Source organism: Zonotrichia albicollis, chromosome 7 (assembly GCF_047830755.1).
Source record: "Zonotrichia albicollis isolate bZonAlb1 chromosome 7, bZonAlb1.hap1, whole genome shotgun sequence".
Classification (NCBI taxonomy): domain Eukaryota; kingdom Metazoa; phylum Chordata; class Aves; order Passeriformes; family Passerellidae; genus Zonotrichia; species Zonotrichia albicollis.
The window spans coordinates 30,934,157-30,960,854 of NC_133825.1; the positions used below are offsets into that span (position 1 = coordinate 30,934,157).

The 26,698-nt window shown below is 39.8% G+C and overlaps 1 protein-coding gene across 5 annotated transcripts in view; it reads left to right on the forward strand.

Moving 5' to 3' along the window:
- SORBS1 (sorbin and SH3 domain containing 1) overlaps window positions 1-26,698 on the forward strand; it is a 157,640-nt gene that overhangs the window by 27,622 nt on the left and 103,320 nt on the right. For all 5 annotated transcript variants that reach the window (XM_074544799.1, XM_074544811.1, XM_074544815.1 and 2 more), the window contains one exon: window positions 11,248-11,303. The gene's annotated coding sequence lies outside the window, so the exon portion shown is untranslated. The remainder of the gene's footprint in view (window positions 1-11,247; window positions 11,304-26,698) is intronic.

The window sequence follows — 26,698 nt, forward strand, 5'->3', positions numbered from 1 at the left end:
GGCCAATGGCACCCTGGCCTGTAGCAGAAATAGTGTGGCCAGAAGGCCTAGGAAGTGAATCTTCCCCTATACTTGGCACTGGTGAGGCCCCATCCTGAGGGCTGTGTCCAGTTGTCTGGGCCCCTCAGTTTGGGAAGGACATTGAGATGCTGGAGTGAGTCCAGAGAGGGGCAACAAGGCTAGTGAAGGGTCTGGAACACAAATCCTGCAAGGAATGGCTGAGGGAGCTGGGGTTGTTTAGCCAGGAGAAGAGGAGGCTCAGGGAAGACCTCATCACTCCATAACTTCCTGAAAGGGGGCTGTAAACAGGTAGGAATTGGTCTCTTCTCCCAGGCAACCAGTGACAGGACAAGAGTACACAGCCTTAAGCTATACCAGGGCAGGGTTAGGCTAGACATTAGGGAGAATTTTTTCGCAGAAGTGATTGGGCATTCGAATGGACTGCCCAGGTGGTGGAGTCACCATCCCTGGAAGTTTCAAGAGGACTGGATGTGGCACTCAGTGCTATGGTCTGGTTAGCAAGGTGGTGTTAGATCGTAGGTTAGACTTGATGATCTCAAGGGTCTTTTCCAACTTAACTGATTCTGTGATTTTGTGTAATTACACTACTGTAAGTTTAGAGCAATTCTATTTAGAGGGAAGGTACTGGATGCACTATAATGAAGATTAGAAGCTTGTATGGGGTCTATAGCTAAGAGATGTATTTAAAGGTTGAAATTCTTGTGTTGGCAAGTAAAAACAGAAGAGAAGTAAAATTATGTGTTAATATTGTTATTGCAGTGTTATACTATAAAATGGTGTAAAGCCATTGACTAAAGAAGGTACTCTGTTATTCTTGAGAATTCAGTCTTTTGAGCCTATACTTACTCCAAGTAATGCTGTTAATATCATAATAAGTTATCTTAATTACTTTTGAAAATGTTCTCTTAGTTTTCCAGATGATACCCTGGATATGATGGAAACTTCCCCAATGAATTTTGCCTTCCATGGGCTGATAAGAATCTGTTTATTAAAGGTTTTTAATCCTCTCTTTTTATATTCATGTTCTGCCTTGGCCTTGTTTATTCACAACTGAATGCCTCCGATTATTTTAGCTGTCGTGTGTTCAGTTTATTCAGTAGAACTGGAATAAACTGACTGGGCTATAGGATGTTCAGTGTGTACTTAAGACAATGACCACTTAGCTGTCTCATTTCCGTAGCAAATTTTAAAGATTAATCATAGAGAGCAGTGTAAGCCAAAAAAAATACAGTTGAAATAGATTTTTCTTCATGGTGTTTTGCTTGGACTCAATATTTTGGTAACTTGGCGCAGAATGCAAAACAACCAGAATTACTTGTTCACGTGACTGAAATTTGGATGAGCAGCAATAGAGCAATTCTTAAATATGCAAGGCTAAATTTGTTGAGCCTGTTTCTTGGCCTTTGACAAGATTGCAGTGAACAGATGTTTAATACCAGTGGCAGAATTGGACATGCTTCCTTTGGGATTGTAGAGGTGGTCTTTCACTTGATAAACCCCAGGCAGAGACAAAGGTATAGACTTCCAAGCAGCTGAAGCAATGGCCTTTGTGTCAGGGAGATTACCAAGTTGCTGGTCTTTTTCTGAAATAATATATTGGTATGTTTTGTTTTGGCTTGGTTTGTTTTTTTCCTGACAAGAAATAAATAATCAATCAGTCTTAACTGAGTAGCTATGAATGAATGTCATGGGATCAACTAAACTTGAAGATGAGCGTTTAGACTGTTGTTTGTAGTTTGTTTGAATACTTTGTAATACAGCAGGGAGGGACTGAGGGAATTTTGATCTTACCTGGTGTGGATTTAACTGGGTTTTGGGGAGAGACAGCATGTCACATACCTGCTGGCTGCTTATAGTCTGAACACTATACATTTAAAACCTGGCTGGTGAGATGCCTGAGAGAGAGGACTCTGAAGCTCACTGAGACTGGATTGCCTGTGTGCAAATTAAGACAAATCTTTAGCAAGGTTACCTAGTCACTGCACAGACCTTTGCCAGGCCATGTTTCTCAACAGTTATGCCTCAGCAGAGTAAATACACCCTTTGAACAAGGACCAGATTTGACAGCTGAAATAATGTTTGTCATGCTTTTGGGTTCAAGCACAAACCAAAGCCCTAAAACATGCATCTGAGATGTCACCAGTCAGTCGTGTTTCCTAAAGGAATGGGGTTTGTGTTCTGTGCTGTTGTAGCTCTTCAAGTGTCCTCTGTGTCCATGTTCCATCCTCTATATCTTCTTTGTTCCATGTATATTTTTTGTTACTTTCTTGGACCTTTTTTCTTGTTGCTTGGTCTTTTATACATCAGGATGAAAAGAATACTTAATTCTGCCACTCTGATGTGGTGCCATTTCCATCTTTAATTACATGAACTCTTTGCATAAGATTGTTCAATTCTTTGTATTGTGGTAGTGTCTTGTCTGAAGGTCTGTATGGATTTTTACAAATGCAGAAGTTTATTTTGCCAGTAAGAAAGACCTTAGACCTACTTTGGTTTATCTTGCTTTTCATGTAGAGTGAATATGAAGTTTAATACACATATATGTACGTATATATGTATATATATATACATATACACACACACCCCCCACACGCACATATATACATATATGTATCTGGTACAGTTCCATTGGTTTTGAAAGCAGATTATAGTGCATCTGAGAGTCAGACAAGGCATAAGGCCTATCTGCTTCACTAAGTTATTCTATATTGCAGCTGGAGATGGGGAGGCCATATGCAGTGTGCTGTCCCTGCATGACACAATAGATGTCATTTGGCTGGGGCTGTCTCAAGCTGTCACAGGTGTTCTTCTTTCATTTACAATAGCTCCATTAAAATATAAATGACTGCATTTATTACATCAGCTCTTTTTCCTTCTTTGGAATACCCCAGCTAAAGTTACATTACACATAACAAATGCTCTTGCTCCCTTGAGAATTAGTTTAATTACTGATGTAGGTGGGTAAAAGATCTATTGCGTCTGAGATGTTAATTTTATCATGCTTTAATTAAGAGGTCAAGTGTGAAAGGCTGCAGAATACCTCCCACTTGAAGATGGTGAATAGAATGGTGGGGGTAGAAGGCAGTGATATGATGAGGCTTTTACTGTCTGTAGGAGTATCAGCTTTCCCTGTGCATCTCATTACAATGAGGCGGGTATCTGGAAATACATGCCAATTTCTATTTGCTCATTGTGTTTTCTACCATTAAAGGCATTTTCCTTCCAGAGCTTTTGAAGCTCCGAGACAGCTTGTCTCTTCTTTTAAAGATGATGGTCACTCCTCCATCACTCACAACCAGTTTCCATAGGAAATGTCAGAACTGTGTTCTCCTGTCCAGTGTGTTTGAAGAATTCTGCAAGTATCCTATGCCCCTGTGCTCTGGCACAAGAGGGGGGGCACGTGTTCACCAGAGGACCTCAGGTGTTACCATCTCTGAGCATGTAGTTGTTTCTTGCTTATGTCTCACTGTGAGCATGAACAGATTCCTTTTGGCATTTGATTTGGAAGTCTTGTTTCTAGCTAACTCCAAAAACAAGGAAATGGACTTGGAAAGCATTCAGGGAAAAAGTGGGCAGGCAAAAGGGAGTGTCTCATAACAAGATTAGGGAGAACTAGACAGTAGGAATTACTTCCAGTAGGACATCTGGGGCATTTTCCACTTAGCTTGTTGTATTTGTCCCAGCGGTTGGAGCAGCAATGGCATAGCAGGTGTTCACTCACTAATATTTGAAGATTTTCTCGAGACTGACTTACTGCACTTTCAGAAAGACTAAGTGACCAAGTGAAGCTGTTCTGTTGCTTTCTAAGCAGCTTTAAATATGACAGTTAATGATTTTTATTAACTCCTTTTTCATTGCTTACTGTCTATGTGAATTGCTTATTCATTGAGATGTTCTGTGATGTGTGATATGGAAAGAATCTTTTCAGAAAATTTGTTCTTGGAGTTTTTGCTGCTGTTTTTTTTTTTTTCTGTGGTGGTCACTTTTCTTGCTCTTAAAGGATAATAACAGTTCAGCTATGCCACTGACTTCTCTGCATCCCTGGAGAAAAATTGGTTTAATAATGGAAAAACACAGAGTTAAATATTAACGTCCACTACTGAATGTTCCCACTGAGAAAATCAGGAACGTTTCCAAGCAGTGAAAGCAGACTTTCCTTTCCTGTAGTCAACTTTTGCTGCTTAACTTTTAAAACTACAGCTTGCTTGATAATTGTAGATAGTTATAAACTAAAAATTGGGAATCTTCCGTTTCTTAAGTGCTCTCACCCAGAGTGTTTCTTGCTTCCAGGTGATAGGGGAAGAATCTCATGCAGTGAATTAGTGCTGAAATGTATAGTAAGTTTTTTTAAGGTAAGGGATTGATTTATTTTTTCCCTCCCCTCTGTACTTTGTCTTGCAAGTAGAAGTTCTGTTCTTGCTGTTTTGGTCAGAAATGTCATTTTAATAAATGTTGTGATTTGAGATTGATGATACAGTAGCTCCTTAAGGCAGAAAGCATACTCAGAATTGGTGTTCCTCTTGAGTTATGAATACACATAGCTGCCCCAGTTTGTACTAGCTGAGGACCTAATCAGCTAAGGCCACAAATGCAGCATTTCCTCCTGCTGACTTGAAATGTCACTACCAGTCTCTGCTGAGATAAAAAATGTGCACAAAGGAAATAGTTTTAAGGAAGAGGAGAATTCTTTCACTTTTAAGGGCTTCATGTTTAGAACATGTATTTATTCTGTCTTGCTGATTGTGTCGGTTGTCAAGACTTCTGCCTCAGGGCACATTCTACTGGGAATCCCTGCTCAAAGTGCTCTCAAGGTGCTGAAGCTCTTATCTTTGTAGAGAGCTCAGGTATCAGCTGTGGTAAAATGGGAGCAGTAAAACCCAGAAAGGGCTAGATTGGTTAATGTAATGCTTATAGGGTGGTATTGCTGAAGCTTCTTTCTGTATATGTAAAAATGATGCTTGACGATATGGACTTAATCCTTCAGAAATAAAATCATGCTTTTTGTTATAAGTCTGATTCACTTCCATTTACGCAACAGCATCTCAAAGCAAGAGTGGTCTGGCATTTGCATGAGGCACGTGCTTCTGCCCACAAACAGCCAGTAAGATAAGTCAATAAAAATAAGTCATGCAAGGCATGAATTGCTTAGAGATGGAAGAGACCTATTAGGCTATCTAGCCCTCCTGTGTGCCAGTGAGGAATTGCTTCAACTGGACTTGCTTTAAAGGACAGATGAATAGCTGAGTAAAACACAGGATCCCATTTTCTGTATGATATGGCTTTTATGCTGCTGGTTTTACATGTACGTCTAGCTTTGAACCTCATAAGCAACAATATACCAGATAAATTTTTTCCAGGCTCTTTTACTTCAAGTGTAACAGTGGTCTGAACAGAAACTGTTCTGATTGCACAGATGTGCAGTTTTGCTTTGTGGAGTGACTTTTACCTCATCAAAAGAGAACAGGAAGAAAGGCAAAAATCTGTGAGTATGGCTATCTATGAGAGCATGTGTGCATGTGTGTATTTGACAGAACGAGAGGTCTGTCTGCGTTAGATCAATTGTGAGAATAAATTCTACTCCTCTGCCTGGCCTTAGGAGGGTGTTTGACAAAGGCAGCCCATTGGGAAGAGAACAAAGGCCTGGCTGCCTTGTGGCTGTGCGTGACATGCTGGTAGTGCTAAAGCCAGCTCCCATTTCCTATTAAAGTAGTGTCTCGCATGTTCATGAAGCACAGGCTGTGATGCAGCGTGATTCAGCTCGTTGGGAGCTGATGCATCTCGTTCTGACACAGAGAGAGAAGGTCTCTCTCTGTGCTCAAAAAGGCAGAAAAACAGGATTTTTCTGCCGTTTCTGCTGCTGTTCTAAGGAGCTTCATCAGGTTATTGGACAGTAAATTGCAGATACATTTGTTTCATTGCTTTAATGTTTTGCATTATTCCCCTTTTGTCTTTTATTGTTTTCTTACCAGCATTTGCATAGAAAAAGAGCTCTGTGGTAAATTATGTCCATGCCCCACTTCTTTCCAGACCTGACATGTTTATATATACGAAGAATTATGGAGGAATTAAAGAGAGGACCAAAGAAGCTCAGGAATTGTTTCGTAAAGCTTGCCACATTTTTGATAAATGGGCATATAGCAGAGGGAATGAAATCTGTTGCTCAATACCATAATAGGCAGTGCAATGCTTTTGCCTCTCTCTGTCATCCTTAACAGACAAATTTATTTTTGGTAATGAGATATTTATCTCTTTTGCATCTATTAAAAGACAGTTCTAGTGTCAAAAATCAGTTGGAAATAATGTGAAGAAGTTTAATGGTGAAATGTGTTCCTTTTGAATGTTTATCACAGCTCCATCAAATCCTGGGGATCTTTTTTCACTTTGTTTTGGTGTGTTTTTGCCTTGCTGCAACATGCGTGCTCAGATGATTTAGCTGTTAATCTGAGAGCATCATATAGTAGTGTGACTGTTTAGACTGTGTAAAGAACCTTCAAGAAATTATTTCCAGGACAGTAATTAACATACCATAGTTTTAAATAATTGTTTTCCAACACTTTTCTGTGTGTGATCCTTTAGGAGTTTTTGTTAGTGGCAGATCCCTCCCTGTCTGACTTAAATCTATTGAAAGCAGACTTTCTTTTCTTCATGGTCATCCTTGAAGCAGTTCACAGAAAAACATGTATAAATAGCAGCTGGTTGGACTCCTCTGGTGCTGTAGAGAAGGAGTCCACATAGAAGTAATTGTGGTAAAATAATACTATTAGTCAGAAAATATGGGCTCTGCACGTATTTCTTGTCCTGACACAATTCAGTTAAGAAAGTATTTTCACAATTGTGGACTGAGTACTTCATGTCATACTTATGCAGGTCAACAAGCAGACCACTTTGCTTAATCTGTCCGTAGAGAAGCTTGTGCGAGTGCTAGATGAGTGCCATGGGGCTTTGGGAGGCATTGTTTTGAATCCTGTGGGATTTATTAGATGCCTTTCAATGGCTTTTCAAACAGTTGTATGGCATTCTGCAGGTGGAATTTTCCTAGTGAGATCTGAAGTACTTGACAACTGGTGAAAAAACAAGTCCCTTCTTTTAGGCTTATACATATATGATTCCTTTAAAGAAGCTGTCTGGTGCCTTTATGCACCTCCATCTTGTTAGCTGTAAAAGAGGGGGAATGACCAGGGTATCAGAAAGGCTTGCTGATGTGAAGTGACCCTGAAGCTTATTCCAGGAAATTTATTTTCAGAAAGTGTTGATTATTCATACTTTGAGAACCCTTTAAAGTATTTATGATTCATACCAGACACTCCTTTCAGTCTTAATTGACACCTATCTCATTAAGGTGACATAAGACTAAATACATTGATGCAAGGAATGTTTTGACTTTTTAGCTGATAAAGTGCTAATTATAAGAACCACAACCTGTCTAGTAACAGAGCTGCAGATAAACATTGAAAGGTTACTATTCCAGAGGAGTTACATCAGCTAGCTCCATGGATGAAACATCTTTTCCATGGAAGAAATTGCATCCTACATGGAAGGGATTCTCTTCTGTACTGTACAAATCCTACAATTGTCTTTACCTACCCATTTCCTTTCACTCTTCCGTTCTTGCACAGAAATTATTCTCCTCATGCGGCTCCTGCTGTACTATAAACAATGCTATCCTTTCTTTCCCCTATCGTCCTACACCCACTTTTGAACAGCTATGGTTGTTAAGATTACGGTTCTCAAAAGGCTAGAGGAGGAGGAAAAAGTGTCCCTTCAGCTTCCTTTAGGAATCTTTGCTTGTTCTTTTCATTACATAAGTAATTTTTTCCAAAGGCATATTCACGTTTAAGACCTTTCAACAGCAACAGTTCTTGCTATGTGCCTTGATGCTCTTCCTAGCTTTTTGTTTAAAAAGGCATTGAAAGTTAGTGATTAAATTAGGAAAAGTTATTTATTCTCATTGTATGCTGTGAGTAAAACCTTCAGTACCTTGTACAGGGATTGATTTGTGATGAAAAAGTACAAGTGCTCCAAAATGACAGAGGCAGTGACCCTGCTCTGTTCTGCCTCCTTCCTCCCTTCTCCCCAGCACTCAGGTTTTACAGACGCGGCTGCTGACTCTGATGTGTCACGTACACTGCAGAGCCAGGCACGTGTGTCCTTCACAGGCAGTGTGTGGAAAATGACAGCCATCACGTTATTTCAAGTGGTACAGCAGTCATCCTTTGATGTGCCAAACTACTTTTTGCTGGCAACAATTAGCCCTGTGTTAGACTCTTGTGGATAGGAGGATGGATATACATGCTCTTTGTTTGCTAATAAGTGTGTGATTCTGTATTTTGTGTGTGTGTGTGTGTGGAAGGGGGGTTTGATTTTGTTTGTCTCTTTTAAACGTGGATCATGTTTGGTAGCGCATTTGAGCTATGGAGTTCAGCTCCATAAAATTCTAGAGATTAATCCAGGGCTCTCATCATGTCTTATCCAGCTTTGTCAGATACATTCTCTTTGCAAGGTCTTCTACCTGGTTTATGCTTGAATACTTAACAGGTATCATCTGTGCTTAACAGAAGTATCATCTGGGAGGTTGAACAGTGCACAAGGGAAAAGTGAAATGCTCACAGTGAACAGTAATTGGGAAGTACAGCAAAGGATGATTTGATAGTTATGAATGAGATTTCTTCATGAGATGCAGGGAAGGTTGCCCAGAATATCTCCTCCTACCTCCATAACTTTCAGTACCAGATCCTCTTTAGTGATGGTATTTATGATATGTATTTTTATTGCTTCAACCTAGATATCCAAACAGTTCACATTTTTAAGTAATTTAGAAAATCTGCTTGAGCCCCACTTTGCATACTCCTTAACTTAAAAGTTAATGATTTGGATGCTGCACTGTCATCTTATTCAAGCTGTTTGGAAGCTGCATGATTGCCACCTAACCAAAAAGACTATTGCACTTGCCAGAAGGGAAATCTCTGCATATTTTGCTCTCGCCAGATCCTTTTGCAGGGAATGGGTGGCATCCTGGATACTGTTTCTTCAAACTGTAAATCAGTTTAAAAGCAGAATTTCATTCTGCTGCTGCCTTTCCAGCTGTTTGGAATATAATTGCAATGTGTGTCTGATCTGCAGGGATATCTGTAGGAAGCATGTGTTACTGATTGAACTTAATTGGACTTTCAGAGAATTTCTCCTTCATTGCAGACCAATGGAAAGAACATTCCTTTGCTGGTCTGAATTAACATTGGATGAGAATGGTTCATGTCATAGTTACTTATCCATTGCTGCTATTCAGAATAATATTTGCTCCACTATACTTGGGCTTTTAGCTGTTTTGTGGTGCATGGAAAATCCTTGATTTTCCTTAAGCAATTCCTGCTGGAATTGGCATATGTGTCTTGCTTACTCTTCTGGGCCTTTGACTCTAAATTCTAGCAAAAACCATCCAGGACTTTATTTTTTGTAGAGGTCTGAATTTTTTTGTCCTGTTTTGTTTCTATTTCCAGAGCCATTTATTTGTGTGGCTGAGGGTGCGGCATGACTTGAGTTTAAAAGCTTTTGTGCAGATAAACAATCTGTTTGTCACATTATAGGAAACCTGTAGCCAGCATTTGCCCCTCGTAAATTAATATGGGGCGGGGGTGAAACTGTGTTTTCCATAACAGCACTGGCATTAGAGCATAAGATAGATGTTGAATAGGTCTGAACTAGAGTAAGTATAGGACAGAAATAGAAAATACAGCTCTGCCATTGGTAGTGTGTCTCTCTTTTTTTCATTATTAGAGTTCCTTTACAGAGAGGCCAGCACATCAATTTGGGTAGAACAGGATTACTCTTCCCACTTGACTTACAGTAAGTGAGAAATTAAGAACTGAGTGACACAGGAAGACAGAGAGCCAGGCTAGGCATGCAGGCAAAATGTGTGCTGGTGAAAGGGGCTTGAGGGTGCCAGTGGTACCAGGTCATACCTGCTTGGTGTGCCCAGTGGTGTTATGGCATGGCTGTGGGTTGTACTACCCAGAGTGGTAGGGTTTATCTATTGACTCTTGAGGAAAACAAGGATCAGAAACTGAGGACACAGAGTGAAGAGGGAGAGGTGTTCCTAGCCTCCGTCCTTACTTCTGGGTGCCAGGAAGCTGTGAGGCATGTTGCTTTCTGAGATGGGGGAAGAGATAGGAAAGTTGAAGGGCATTTTACTCCCTGTAGCAACATTGTGACAGGGAGGCAAAAATTCTTCGCTGAGTGGGGTACCCGTAAGAACATATTAACACATATGTAAATCCAAAAAAGGACCAGTAGGTTAGAAAATCTTAGAATCCTAGAGTGGTTTGGTTGTAGGGCACCTTGAAGATCACCTAGTTCTGAGCCCCTCACCATGGGCAGGGACACCTTCCACTGGAGCAGTGGCACACTCACTGTATCCGTACATATTGGTGTCCACAGGCTGTGTCCTTGGCAAGTGCTTAAGAAGGCACCTGACTAAGTAGTAAAGGCCAAAGTTCTGAGACAGATTTCTTTGTATATGTGAACTTCTGTACTAGTTCTGCCTCTCACGTAACTCTGAATTAAACACAACATAGTAAAAGTATTATTAAAACATTCATATATATTAATCAAGCTGTTGTTTTTTTGTGACAAGGTAGGAGAATTTAGCTATTTGCAGACTTCTATAGTATTTTTAGAAGGTTTAGAACCTATATTTGAAAAAATTCAAATAAAATGAGTAGAAGTTACTCTGCATAAGTTGCATGCAGAGTGTTTTCATATTTGTCTCTATTTTAACCTGTTATGGAATCTGGTACCTTCTTGACACCAAGTGAGTCTGTGTAGGATGTATTAGATCAAAACATATTCCTGTCTCCAAATGCTAACAGCAGCACATTCAGTTCTCTGGATTTCAGCAGCTAAAGTAGGTGTTGCAGAATTTTGGCACTGCTTCTCTTTGCAGAGTGATAAACACAAATGGTGTTGCCTTGGGTTTCATATAGACAAGGAGGATCTTGTCTTATAAAAGCCAATTCACAGACAAATGGTGACTCTTAGCTTTAAGAAGCTAGGCTAACAAGGCTAGTTGAACTGATGGGCTAGAAATAATTGTCCAATTTTCTTGTTTACCCCAGGGTGATGGTTTCTTCTATTTTAAACTGAGAGAGCATTTTATTGTGGATTATCCCCCCTACCAGCTGCATTAGATTATTGTATTCTATAACACTTACTGTTTTGTTTTTTCTTTTCTAGGAGTCCAGAACATACCTGTAGAGCTGCAGCTTCTCTTTCTCTGAGTGCTGCCAAAGGTATGTAGATGTATGTTATGCACTGTTATTCTCCTCTGTGTTCATCTAAATGGCACTATAGAAATTTCCAGGAAAGTGACATTCAAATTTAGTGGCAGGAGATGACTGCTTCCTTGATTTTTTGAATGCAGTATTTCAAACACAATTCAAAGGTCTCCTCCAGAGAGTTGCATTGAATCGGAACTAAGTTTGAGAATTCAGGTTAAGGCATGCAACAGTGATCATACTGTTTGTACACTGTTGCAAGTGGTGTTCAAGTTTATGCTGCCTGATAATAGATGATAGGTGTTTCAGAGGCTGAAGAACAAGAACAGAGCTATTTAATAGTAGGTGGACTCTGGTTTCAAAGTGTCTGTTAATTAATGATTCCCTATATAATACTCCACCTCCTGAGCAAAAAACATGGCATAAAGGAGGCACTGTCTCCTTCCCTTGCCAAGTCTGGGAGTCTTCCTCACTCTCTGTAAGAATGTCTGGATTTCTAGTTTGGCACTGAATCAAAACTGTACTGTTCCTCCTCAGCAGCTTGGTACCTGAAGGAGTTTTACCAGGAGAACTGCCTGACATAGAGAAAGTGGTTTCAGCAAATGTGTGAAGTTTTGACCTAAAAATAGGATAATATGGTAAATAAAACCCTGATGTTCAAAGGTTCAAAGCTGTCTTTGCTGTCTAGTTGGTTGTATAACTTGGAAGAATTGAAATAGCTTTTGTGGTGATAATTATTAACATATGATTGCAAAGTTAAGAGTAAAGAATAGTGTTTTTCTATAATTGTCACTTTAAAAGCTCATAATACAGCATGATATTTCTTTTTTTGAACAAATGTAAAGAACCATGTAGCCTAATGATTAATATATATATATATATATATATGAATGCAAAATTCCTGAGTAAAATTCTAATTTCTAATAAACTGTACATGTCAGCTTGACAGTGCCTGCCTAGTAACAGAAAGCACTGTATGATGAGGAACAGTGGGGACTCTTTTTTGGGTTTAGTTGTATTTTTGGGATTTTTTCTTCCTTTTGAACAGAGAGTGGGAAGTGGTTCCTTTGAGCTATTGTGCCACATAAGCTTTGACTGCAATTTTTATTCCTCTCTGTACCTTCTAAGTATACACCACCCTCTTGTAGCTGGAGCTGGTGGTGGCCCAGGGAAAGTGTGGGTTCTCTCTTTCAGTGGTACAGGAAATGTGAACATTTTCTAGCTCTGCATTTACAATGCCAGGTATTCCCTGACCCTGTGAGAATTCACCAATGTTTTTCTGCCTCCATAGACCCCTCTTTTCAGTGTGGAAGAAAGAACTGAGAATGGGTCGGAATTAATTTCCACTAAGTTTTCCCAAGTAATTCTCAGCCACCCATGGGTTTTCCTGGAAGACTGGTATACAATAGGCCTTTGTCTCCAAATGGATTTATTTATTATTTTTGAATCTAACTGCCTGGCTTGACCCCAATTTTAAAGGGCTTCTTAGTCCCCAAGGCTTACCAGTTCATCCTTGAAACAAACCTTTTGAAGGCAGGACTCTACTGTGAATACACAAGGCATCATAATTTGGTTCATACCAGAATGAATGCAAATTAGTCAAATCATATCTAGTCCAAACTGGTTACATTTTAAAGAAACTAGAGACAAAGCAAAACCTTTATGAAAGCAGTTTTATGGTTTCTACAGAAATACATTGTTGTGAATTAGGTCTGGATTCCTTGACAAAAATAATTCACAGGTGAAGGGCAGACTTGCAGCAACACATTCAGAGTTCCTACAATCTATGAGCTCTGAATTGATCATGTAAGATTAATTGCTCAGTTTCCTATTCATTATTTATTTGAGTACTTGAAACTGTCTTCTTTAGAGGCAATATAAAACAAACAGATCTCCATCTTCTCTTTGTTTCAAATTAGTTTGCATTAAGCACGAAGGCATTGTACCACCTGTCCAGCTCACAATGCAGCAGTTAATATTATTTGAAAATAATGTTCCACAAACAGTGAGGGCTTCACCAAAAGATTTACATTGTGCTGTGAAAATGTGAGCTCTGATATTTGATGGGCTGGAAAATTCATGAAAATTATTACATCTTTAGGAGAAATGTTTCTGGCACCAGTTACAGCAGGTAGAGAGCTGGGGACAGATTTTGTTGCAAGTGCTGAACATTTGGAACTGGGTGGGAATTTCTTTAAAGAGTTCAGCTTTCAGTCATACAGGGGCAGATTTTCTAAAGTGCTTCTGTTCTGATATTTTTCAAAGTCCCTGTCCCTAACTCATTTGCAACAAGCAACCTTTCTCCTCCATGCTTCTTCCTTTAGATCTGTAATAATCATCACTTGATGAATCATGCACAGCTTTCCTCCCAAGCAGGTTGTAATTTACACCAAATCTGAACTCTGAAAATTCTGTTGGTTACAGGAAAATAGATGTTGACTAGTACTGAAATCTTGTCATGCATAATCTTGAACATCAGAGGAAAGAGTTATTAGCTCGTCAGTTCTACTGCGTGCTGATGTAGCTGTGGCCCTGCAACGCACAGAGCATGCAATGCATCTACTGTTTAGTCCAATCTCCTTTTAAAGACTGAAGTGATGGTATATGTTTTATGCCACGGAAGAAACTGTATAAAGTCCAACAGATTTTGCTGCTACAGGATTTTTCCTAATAGAATTGTCTTTTGCTTGGACTTGCTTCTACCAGATTTAGCTGTTTTTCTTTCCTAGTGCGCATGCACACTGCCACTTGGGAAAACCTTCTCAATTCATTTCTTGGTCAAATTCTCTTTCAAGGCTAAGACATCAAGAATACTGTTCTTGAAACTCCATTAAAATTAACAGGAAAGAGAACCTGATCCTAGGATGCAGTGTTGGAAGTGGATGCCTGGATGGGCCCCACCCAGCACTCCTCATTTCAGACGCCCTACAAACACACCACAACAGTGACTCTTTATATCCTTGGATTTCATGGCAACAGGGCACAAATTGTTAAGATTATGGGATAAGACTTCTAATCACCAGTCTCACCATTAGGAACAATCTGATCTAGAAACAACAAACCCCAAAGTTTTCCTTTCACACAAATGGTGGAAATTTGTGATGTGGTTTGTTTGTCTCTTTGAGTTTTAGCATGAGACTCGATGACACATAGGCCTGATACTCCTGCTGTCCTTGTTGCATTTTCCATGTTAGCATCACTGTTCATTGGCTCTGAGGCCAAGACATCATTCATTCCCTGTTTGCTTGAGCAGTTGCTGCTTGTGTGGTGTGCTTGTGCTGATGAATCACTCAGCTCCTATTTGGTGCCTGAAGTAAAAACTATGCATCTGATCTGCCACTGGAGTTTCTATTTCACAATTAAATGTACACAGGACATGATGCAGTCAAGCCCACAGGAAAATCATGCCAAGACCAGTGTGAAAAGAGGACAAGACCATTCTATTCTCTTCAACCAACATTAAGGAGAGTGTGAAGATAGGAAATATTTGTTTAAAATGTGACCATGGAGGTCTGGAGATAGATAACATAGAGGAGATAAGGTACAGTGGTAGTAGCTGAGTGCAAACTCACATCCACCGTGCTTGGCTTTCCAGCTCTATCCTGTTTCAAACGTGGAAAGAGTAGATAAGGCCATTTCCGGTACTACCATGGTTTGTTAGACTACTTCAGCTGTTGGCTCCTTTAGCTTTGAAACTGCAGTGTCACCAAAAACCTGCATTTTGTTTTATTCCAGAAGTTTCTGACAGTCAGCAAGGATTGTATCCAAACAGTCCAGTGAGTATTAGCAACGCAGCTTGTTCCAGCAAATGCATTAGTACCTATTAAACATTTACACAGCAGCATAAAGTTAGACAAGGATTCACAAACATAAATAAGACCTGTTCTTTGCACTGTAGAGTCTCCAGTCTCAATCCTGCCTAGATAATAACATGGAGAACAGCTGCTTATAGGAGGAAGGGTGAGAAATGTTTGAAGGAAAAGTGATTTCTGAGACAGTGATGACTGGAGAAAGGGATTTGCAGGTCTAGGAACTAACAAATCAGAAAGTGTAAAAAGAGTGAAAATGGGAAATGAAGAAAGAGAATTAGTTTAGGAGGTAGTAAAGAATAGAAATGAATTTGTTAACTGTGAGATAAGTTGAATATGAAATGGCCAGGAATGGATAGGAGGATTTTCTCTTGTTACTTTTTAACATTCAAGTGATGTGTTCTGTATGCAGATCTGAGAGAAAGTATCTTGCAGGTATTGAGGATGGGACAGAACAGAATGAAGTCTTTCTCTTTAAAAGCATACGTGTAGTTTCTTTGGTTTGTCCTGATCAAAATGCAAGTGTTCTTTATTTCCTTTTGGTCTTTGGAACTCTACACTTTTATTTTCTTCTCTTGCTGTACCTGGGAAGCTTATTTTATTGTTTGGTGCTTCTAGAATTGAATTTCTTTTCCCTAGGTTAATACTAAATTCTTGAGACTTTTCACAGCTTTTCCTTTTCATTTTTCACAGCAGTATCAAGGAATTGAAAACCAAAAAGTGGTACAGATATTTTTATCTGTTGCTTGAAATATGTTCTATATGGGAACTATAGGCAACAGTGCATAATGAACTTCCAGCCAAATGGAATCTTAATAAATCTCTAAGCCTAGTGAACTCTATAGGAAGAGAGAAATAGTGATGTTCTAACATGAGCAGGCATTGAGCAGAACTGTCTAGGGCACTAGATAGCCCAAAAGAAACCCAAACCAAAACAAAAAAATACCCCAAGAAACCACAAAAAAGCCAACAAGTAGCAAAAAACCACCCACCCTCAAAACCTGTCCTTTCTGCTCTTTAAAACCAAAACTCTCCAAGTGGAAGTGTACATGAAGCAGTGAGATAGCTGGTGCTGAGAAAGAATTGCCATCACTTGCTTCTTTCCTCCTTGCTGTCTGTTGGCAGTATTGGGAGCAGCAGCACTCCCCAGCAATTTCCACACAGCCAGGTTCATCATTAAATTGCATACAATTTTGACCATCTTAGTAGGCATAGTGAAAGATTCTGAGTATACAACCTTTAAAAATATATAGCATTAGTGTAAACTTTTGCCTGTTTATGAAATATCAAAAAGTGAAGTGACACAGCTAAAGTCCTGGAGAGAGACTCTGGGTAATGCAGAAAATGAAATGCAGCACTTTGCCTAAGGCTTTTCAGTGCCTACGCACCCATTTTATTCCTGCAATTAATCTGCATGTGGCATTTGGAAAGCAAAATTTTTCTTCACCCAGTGCTACACTTAATATTCTCAGACTATTACACTTCTTTTTGGTCTCCCTCACCCCCACAGTAATTTGTAATATACAGATATCAGAGGAGTACTAAACATTTGGCTGAATGCAAAGCTTTTATTGGAGCCCTGGTGGTATGTGGGAAATCACATGCTGGAGAGCTACTTTCCCAGAGACAGCAAATTCAGGAATAATGCTGTCAGAAAAGGGATGTCCTGCCACCGGCCCTTGTCCTCTGACACGGTTGCCAGTGAAGGGAGGGAGCTGCTCAGGCTGCTTGCCCTGTCCCCTCTGGCCAGCTCAAGGCCATTTGTGAGGGACAGAAAGTGCACAGCCACCAGCCACTCTCTGCTACTGACTGAAACCAGAGCCAGGACTGAAAGAATGAAACCCCTATTGACAAGTATTTTGTGGACTGCCTGTGGTTTAGACAAAATCTGCGTGACTTAAGTTTCTAGTTTCAGGTTTGGAGGTGCTTGGGATCTTCTGCTGGCGTCTCTCTCGGCAGCTTTGGCACTGTGTTCTCAGATGCTCACCCACTCCTTGTGGCCCACCAGCCTATGGAATGTGTTTGTTTACTGCTCCTTTGGTACACTGATGACCTTGTTCAGGACTTGGGCTAAAGTGAGTAGGCCTGCTCAGAGAAATATTACGTTGCACAGGAGAGGAGGGAAACGCTGCATCCATCCCTTTCCTGCAAAACCTGGAGTGACTGGAAGTTTTAGTGCCTTAAAATGAGTGTTACAGTACTGGTCCAGCTGGAGTTCAATGAATTTAAGTCTGATCTACAGTTAATAAAAGCTTGTGAAACTGGCTTGAATTGGGCTGGTATTGAAACCGATTTTTGAGAGATGAAGCAGAGTGGTAGTAATTTGTATAAATGTCTACTGCCACTGCAGGCACTGGTGCCAAGGAAAGACAGATGGAGAGTGGAAAATGTCACAGAGAAGGGGGATGGGACCCGTGAAATATCTATGAACTTAAGATTTGTACCTGTAAATAAACCTTCAGTGGCAGCTAATAAACAGAAGGATGATTAGAAGGAAAAGTGGCAAGTGATACAGATATTAATTGTGCTTAACAAAATATTTCCAAGAAATAAAATTTAATCCAGAAAGAAAGCCAAAAAATACCAAAGCCAAAGCTGATCTTCTGAAGGTGAAATGGAAACTAAAGGCAGTGCCAAGGTTAAGGCTTATTTTTGTCTCCTCCCCATGTATTATCATGGAGGAAAAAGCAGAGACCTGTTTTTTGCCTGCCACAGAACCAAGCTGGACAAGTTGATTAAGGAATACTTCAGGATTGGATCTGAGGGATCAAGGAGATAGATTGTTGCTTGCCTTGGAAAAGGTGGGGGTGGGGAAGAAAATAGAGAGTGAAACACGTGGAAAACATCTGGTCCAAGGAGGTATTTTAGAGTTAACTTAGGAGGAGCAGCTGTGCGGTGTGCAGGGACCACCAGGGCTGCAGTGATAAACAGGAGAGAAAAGGAGGCAGAGCTAGGATAGGGCTTCAGAAAAATCAAAGAATTAGGCAGAGGGAGGACTCAGACTGCAACTTTGTGACCAAGAGACCACTCTGGTCTAGAATGAAAGTGTTAATTTGGAGTGTCTGTGGGTAGTGCAATGCCTTTGAGTTAGACTCATCCCAGGGAAAGGAGCAGGGGTCTTTCTTTGGATTTGTGCTGAAAGCAGGGTAGGTGGTAAACATACAGAACCTTTTATCAGAAATTGTGTGTCCTTCATGGAGGGGGAGATATCACCCTGTAATCAGGAGGAAAATTATCTGCCTGGAGAACGTTAAGCCAGCCAAAGAGGAATGGTGCAATAGTCCTCTCTTCCTTGGGTGTCAGTTCAGTTCTTTGTTTCTTGCTATTTAGAAGGGTCAAGTGCATTGCTTTGGAAGTACAAGCTTACTTGTTCCCAAATACCTGGTTTCTTAAACCTGAATTGTTCTCTTGGCTTTTACTTTGCGGCACTGAACTGTAAAAGATCTTTTAGGTTCTTCTGTGGATCTGTGGTTCCAGGACTGGTGTAAACTAGTCCAAGTCCTGGCTGCTACTGAAAGAATATGGCCCTATCCCAACTTCACCTTTACTTTGTGCTGGCTCTAGTGTTGATGTGACATGATCAGGTGAACTGAGAATGAATCCAGCTGAAAACTTGCCCAGCAAAGAAAAAATGGAGCCTCACAGACATGGGGAAGCTACTATGTGCCTTTGTCAAACAGGAGGAATACCCAGCTGCAGTTTTCCTGGAATTGCTGATTGTTTTTTTAATGTGACCCTGAGGCTTCTGGTACTCATAAAAGCTTTTGCTTTATGTAAATCAGTGATCTGATAATATGCAGCATCTCCCAGGTCCTATTTTTCTGGAAAGTAAATTTTACCCCCACATACATTGCTGAAATTATGCTGTCCTTGTTTCTCTCGTTGTCTGACTTCATATCCTTTACATGGTGCTCATGGGAGACTGACCCAAAGCTCATTGAAAGCAGTAACATGATACATGTTACTGATAGCAGATTTGGATCAGAAATAAATCCATTCATTATGCCTCATGGTTGTACTGTTTATACTGCACAGCTCAGTTTCGATATGCCATGGTGTATCATTAAAGACAATATTCATCCTCTGCAGCTCATTGCCTCTATTGCCCTTGAATTTATTGGTAGTTCTTCCTATACTTAGAGGACCCCAGAATTGATCTAATCCCTGTTTTCCTTTTTTTGGATGAAGGCATCTGAAAGTGCTTGTACAATAATTATACTCAATTCCAGCTCTTTCCGTGGTTGTGCTACACCACCATTATCATAATGAGACGCAAGAAATTGCAATTGTGGGATTGCTTCCTTGCAAGTTGAAAAGAACTGTCCACAGATGGCAAGTTATTATACTGGATTTTGGTTGGGACTAATGTCTTTTTCCAGCCTAGGTGGGTTGGGGAAAGAAAACCAGCTAAACTTTCCGTGAACCACATTAAAAGAAAGTTTCGCTTCCCTGGTGAGAACAGCCACTCCCAAAGCAGAGTGCTTTCAGGGTGGGTGGGGAAGGGAGCAGGAAGGGAGAGGCTTCACAATCCACTGAACAGATTGGGATTGTTGAGGTTCTGCTCAGCTTTTAAGATGCTTGATCACATTTCCTCAGCCAGCCAGTTGTCCAAGTTAGGTCAATCTCAGTTTGGTTCCATAAAGAGTGTGCATTTTTTTTAATGGATTCTGAGAAATGTGAACCTTCTTTGCTCAGGGAAAGTGTTAAAATATCCCATGGAACTTCAGATTAAGCCTTGCAGTTTGTGGTGACCTCAGTCAAAATGAACTTCATCTTCCATGGTCACGTAAAGTGCAGGGCATAGACAACTTGCTGCTCTCTGTTGAAGAAATGCTTGTTTCTTTGAATGGTAACACTGCTGAAGAACATGTTAGTACCGGTTAGCCTGAAAATGAGAATTGAGAGCTTATCCAAAAGTATTGCATTTAGAATCTAGGGTTGTGTCTGATTTCTCAGGCCCATTGATTAGCCTGCAGATGCTAGTTAAAGGGCAGTAGCCCTTTACCACTTTTTAGGGATTTGTGATGAGAGACCAGTCAGGATAGATGTTGTTCACCCACAGTTTTTGGTGATATTTTTTTCTGTGGAAACACAAAGCTGTTTTTCAAGACAGACTGTAGAAATGGATTGAAAAAGTACAATGTGGCAGAATTTGGGAAAGATCCAATGGACACCTTGATTATGTCGTAGAAACATTGGTCTAAAGCCAGAGTTAATAACCTTATGTGTCTTAAGTTAATAATTACAGGTATTAATAAAATCACTGTGAATTTTCCAGAGATAATAGCATCACTAGTAATACAGAGCATACCATTCCAGAACCAAAAGTCCAAGGTTGTTGTTTTGGTGCATTTGGCCATCTAGTCCATTTATAGTGCAACTCCCCTCTCCCTCTCAATATTGAATTTGAATAATTATGTAGGTTTCCAGAAGGTGATGTGACTTGTATAACAAAATGTGGCAAAAGAAGATCTTCTGTTTTAATGTCAAGAATAATTGCATTTTGTTTCCAGAATGAGACAGAAAGTCTTCACTTCTCAGCTTTGAAATCCCTTCCTTTCCTTGAAAAAATTGTTCTCCTTTCTTCTGTTTCCTCTTCCTTGATCTAAATAGCTTTCTTCTCCTTTCCTTTTCATCTCCTTGCTCCACCCAATGGAAAAGAGGGTAAAGAGAAAACAGATTTGGGAAGAAATTCACTGGTATCCCAAACTGGATTTATTACTCTAAAAATTATGTATTTTTAAAATGAGACAACGTGAAAACTGAGGAGCTGCACAGAAAATCTTGTTGGATTACAGTTGCTGCAAAAATTTATTGTGCTGTTTCAGCTCATAATACAGGTGTGACTCTCATCAACTGGGCCTGCTGAAGGTTATCCATTTGCACCTTCAAACATGACAGCAACTTCCCAGATCTGTAAAAACACTTTTGTTTGAAGTCTTTGTGCTAAAGTACTTTGTTCAGAGGAAAATGGTATTTATTGAATGACCATTTTCCTCTTTAACACCTTAGGGACTTCCTATCCAGCTATTGAATTATCAGAAGTCTGCTTATTTTAGGGGATTTTAATAAAGTTTCTTTGTGAAGAGGAATGCCTGTGCATACAGAAGCATCCTAGAATATGTCCCACTGGTATTGATCTCCCATTCATCTACTGAACAGAATGTATGATTGCCCCTTGGCTGTTGTTTTGATAACCAAATTCCACTGAGTTGTACCTACTGCACTTAACTCCATCAGTCATTACCTTACTATCTTCTTATATAAGAGTGTAGCTGCAGCTAAAGGAAGATTTGCTCTAAGCCCCTCTGGATTCCTCTTGATTTACCATGCAACTTTTAATTAAAAGAGGGAAAGAAGTGGTGAGGAAGAGAGAGCTCATGTGTTTTAGTCGAGTTGTGAGATGGAGAAGATAGGACTGCATCTAGGAAATTGTAATTGTCCCAAAGTTACTTTTAATTCTGTTTTCTCTAGCAGTAGGTACATGAGAGAGTGAAAAGGAGAAAGGGTGGATCTGACAGGAATAGGAGACTCAGACTCAAAGCTTCCTGCCACAAATGGATCAAAGATCAGGACCTGAAGATTATTGATTAAGATCTGTGCAGGAGGAAAGAGAACATCTGTTCTTGTTCTGTCATGCTCTGCCCTGCTGGGGAGGGGATGGCACTTACCCTTCAGGTTGGGTCAAGTGAGAGAGGGGATGATAGGAGTGAGAAGTGAACCCTTCTTTACATTTGCCTCTCCACCATTTTTCAGCCTGTTAGCACTGGAACACTCAGATTTTTTCTAAAAGGCTGTTTCAGCATTCTTCCAAAAGGCTATTTCAGTGAGCCTTACACAGGAAATGTGCATTTTCCCAGGTAGAGCAAAAAGTCTGTGATTCATTTCTGGTGACCACACATCTTGTACAAACATAAAGATCTTGACCAGCCCACATTTTAGAGAGCAGCTTTCTCTTAGTGGAACTCTTCTGCAGCTTAAAGGATGTATCTGTCAATGATGGCATCAGAACTTTTTTGAACATCAAGAAATATCCTGATCAAGAGAGCAGGATAAACAATAACCTGGATTACTAAACAAGAAGTAACTGAAAATGGGCAGCATCTGTATTTTACAATGTGGACAGAAAGCAGTAAATATTTATCTTTCCTTCCCTTTGAAATAAGCACTTAAGACTCTGCTGTCATTCAGATAATCTGTTTCTATACTAACCCCTCTCTTTAAGGGTGACATCTATTTCCTATTACAACCATATAGAGGCCCTGAACTAAAATATTTTGCATGCCTTTGCAGGCCTCCAGGAAACATTAAACACACTGAGACAGACAAAAAGCTCTGAAGCCTCTGTTTAAAATTAGGAGCAGAGAAGTGAAACAGGGTTTTTGTCTGATTTTCTCAGACCTGATATGAAAAAAATCTCGAGTCAATTTACTTATTTTGCATAAAAGTATCTTGTTTCTCAGTATAAATTCAGACAGGCTGTTGTACCAGCAAGGCCAGGGGACAGTTACCCTTTTACCGCATAATGGCCACTCTGAGAGTATTTTTAAAATATATCTCTTATTTTTAAAAAAAGCAAACAACAAAACAATGACTTTGATTGAACAATCTATTTGCTAGTTGCTGCTCTAAGAGCAATCAGCTTGCCTTACACCAAAAAATGCTATTTGATAATATATAAAAACCACATGTGTATTATTTGCAGCAAATAGGTTTGCTGCAGTAAGATTTCACTATCAGCATGCTTTAGTTTTTGTAGGCAAAGAGAGAGCAGGAAATAGGAGTAATAGCTGTTGAAATCATTGTGAAAAAGGTCCTGTTAGTAAATAACTTCGGCCATGAAAGTAGATAGTGGAGTGGGTATACTGGAGTGAACAGGGAACAGTCACAAGTCCAGAAGTTTGAAAGGGTGCTGCCCTTCAGAAATAGAAGGTCCCTTCGGGATGACTTTTATGGATAGTACATACCTTCTGAATTGTGGTTACCAGTCAAAATTTCCAAAAAGTTGTTCTACTCAGGGCCTTGATGTAGATAGTTAATTCCCCACCTAATAATACAGACAATTTCTCATTACAGAGTGTTGTGAAAAACCAATAAAGAGAAGTATGAGAATGGGCACAGTTGTGGTTCAAAGATCGTTCTAATGTAGACTGCTGCTCTGGCAGCAGTCAGTGTCACTGGTTTAGGGGAAGGATTCATGTAGAGGGAAAATTCAAATTGTTGCCATACCTGAGATATCCACACCTTCTAGTAACTCGTGGTTCATAGCTTCCCAAGCCAAAAATTCTACGATTAGAACTGTTCTTTCATTTTTTTAAATGTCATTTTTTGAGTTTGCTCACAGAGTGGACTTGTACAAGATCATGAGCAAAAAAGCTCTGCAGTCATTCCATGAATGATGTGAAAAATAAATTCCTTTTGTTTATATTAAAACTTCTGCCTAAATATTAGGTGTAGTGTCCCTTGGTTCTTGTTACCAGAAGGAATGGGCTGCCATTCCCAGATTAGCATTTTTGGTATATTTCATGATTGAATAGAACACTCTCTCATCTCCCCTCTGCCAACTCTTTCTCAGACTGAAGAATCCTTGTTTATCCAGTGTCTCCTGGTCAAGCACTTGAGGAGCTTTCACTGTTCTTACCTCCTTCCTCTGTTCTTTATCTGATTTTAACTTTGAGGTGCTAATCTGTAGGAGACACTATCAATTCTAAATGTTGCTATTGGTGAGCTCGTATTTGTTGTTTGCCTGGGACTTCTTGTGGGAAGTAATTTGAGATTGATATTACATTGTGTGAAGACTCAAGTGTTATAAAGCACACGTGTACTTGTACTAGAGCTTGCATGGTGGAGAGGGAGATCTGTTAGGGATCTGTTTTCCCCTAGTGAGATGTAGTGATTTTGAAAACTAAGAGCTCACTATACACTGTTATTTTTATTATTAAGTGGAGCTAGAGTCACTTTCCTAAAGAGCAATGCCAGATGAAGAGTGATGTTCAAAAGAAAAATTATTTTTCTTGCTGAGACTCCAGAATGAAATGAGTTTACACCTATGAAAGTTAACAAAAAATTGCTTAGACATCCTCTTCCTTTCTACAGCAGCTGTTTCCACTCTGTATTTTAATGAGTGGGCTGAACTAAGTCTTTGGGGAAGGGCTTTCCCCTCCCTCCCCCCTTTTTGGTATCCCTATGTAAAAGGCTGCACTACAGGATCACACTCTGTGCTTCTGTTGAATGAGTAAATGCCTATGGCTGGACAGTCCAAAGGAAAGGCTACATCATGTTCTCAGCTAGTCAAGCTCCTTAATGCAATATTTAAAAAATTTTCCTGGATATTCTACTGATGTGATTTTGGCAGCAAGAAGTAAGTATTTAAAACTGCAGAAGGTTTAGGAACTTTCCAATCTCATATAAATTTTCTGCTATAAATAACTTGTGGAGTATCTGCTGTTTTGGGGGTAGATTTTGTTTCAATTACTTAATTTTATATTTCCTGTTAACTGTTTGTGTATGTTCTGAACAATTTTTAATTTTCTTAAACTTGCATACTGAGATTCTTGGAGGAAAATAACTCAAATAGTGCAATCTATGAAGTGTAGTGGAAAGTATTGCTTCCCTTTTGCTGTTTAACAAAATGAGACTGACTTATCACTAGAGATGTTCTTTCCAAACTACTTTTTGAGTCTCCTACTTATTGATTCATCTCTGCCAGAATGACTTAATTTTTTTCATCCTGGTTGTGTAGTTTTATTCAGAGTCCAATCAGTCCCTCTTATGTGTGCTGAGAACATCTGCTTTGCAAGCTTCTGTGTGCTGTCATAATAATACAATAATTTTTCTGTCTTTTATATGATTTCTCATACAAAGCTGAACTGAGAAAATGGTGAAAGCAGCGGCACTTTTTTTTTTTCCTTCTGTGCTAGATTATGTTCACTGAACTCAGCAAATAGCAGAATTCCCCCTGGAGTACTGGGAAACAGCCCAAACTCACTCACTTGCGTTTTGCTCGACTGTTCTTGTAGTAGGCTTTTCCTTTTTTTTTTTTTCTCTTTCTCTTTTATGGTCTGCTGAAATTCTTTCTGTTGTAACTGCATTCCTGATCAATCCCATTCTCAGATAGGCATCTCTTGCCTGTTAAATTTCCCCAAATGAATATCCTGAAAAAAAAGTAAGAGACGCCATGCATATACTGCAAATTCAAGTTGAGATTTTTTTAAACTTACACTGGAAGTAAGATAGGCTCATTTTTAAGCCTGTTAATGATTTAATAAATTTGTGGCTTAAATTATTGTCTTAATTTAACAGAAAGTCAAGGATGACCTTAAGACTTTGAAACTTAAGTTTGGGTTTGATTCTAGATTTCTCAGTTGCAGCTGGAACAATTTAGGGGCAGACTCAAACTTGATGATTTGACTCAATAATTAGTAGCACATTTCAAACATTTTGAATGAGACCTAGGGTAAGTCTTTCTTAGTTATTCTGGCATAAATATGGGAGTTCTTTCATTTCAAAAGTTGGAGCATGTGTGATCATCCAGATGCTTGGACTTTGAGACAAGCATTGTGGTTGATATCAGGGCAGGTTCTTCACTCTCGTTTTCCAATTTTATTCTACTCCAGTAATCACCTGCATCTGTCCTTGCAATTATCACCTGCATCTGTCCTCACCTGAGGTTGGCAAGGCAGCATGGCCACAAGTAGCCTATGCTGGGGAGAGAGCCCAGCAACTGCTTTTGGATACTGGAGTTCTTCCACATGCCCTGGTTTAAGAAATTAGCAAAAGAAATTAATTTTATTTTGGCATAGCTCCAGGGTACGAACAGCCCCTCTGTTCTAGTTGGGAAAACCGAGATTAAATTAAGCAGAGGGAGGTTATAGTAGATCCAGGATCATTTAAAACCACCTTGGTTTAGGTAGATTTGGGTGATAGCTGAAGATAGTAACCCTGTCTCTCTGTCTCTCTCTCATGATTGACTTAAACTTTAATGCTTCCTTTAGGTATTTATCCTCTTGCTTACTAATTTATGGTCACTCTGAAAGGCTGGAGCTACGTTATATGCTGTTGCACATAAAAGGCTCCCTGCTGCTGCTCCTGGGTGGAATCCCAGTCTGCAGCACCCCTAAGTGCTTTCCCAGTTCTCCCATCAGTGACTTGAGATGGCTGCTAATGGTCTGAGCTCAGGAGGCAGAGCAGCCCTGAATACCATGACTCAGTTTTCTTTAAAGTTTTTTCAGAATATTTTCTTGACATTTAAGTGACAAAGTTTGTTATTCTGCAACTTCCTAAGGCACACATTTCAACAGAGGCAATCATTTAGAGGAAGAGCCAGAACCCAGAGTGTGGCTAATAGCTTTTAAAGCATCCTGTAGAGAGCTTACTACCTGCTCTGCAGGAGAGATTTCCATTGGGACTCCTTTGAGGTGACTGAATGGTCTCCCCTTATGTAAGATACCCTCTCTATATGGCCATCATATGATGATTTACTGTCTTGCACACCTATGGTCTGTGGCCAACAAGTGAGAGAATTAACTGCATGGAGGCATAACTGGGCACAGCAGCCTTGTCCATCCTCCCCTGTGGCCACTGAAAATGAGCTTTGGCAGT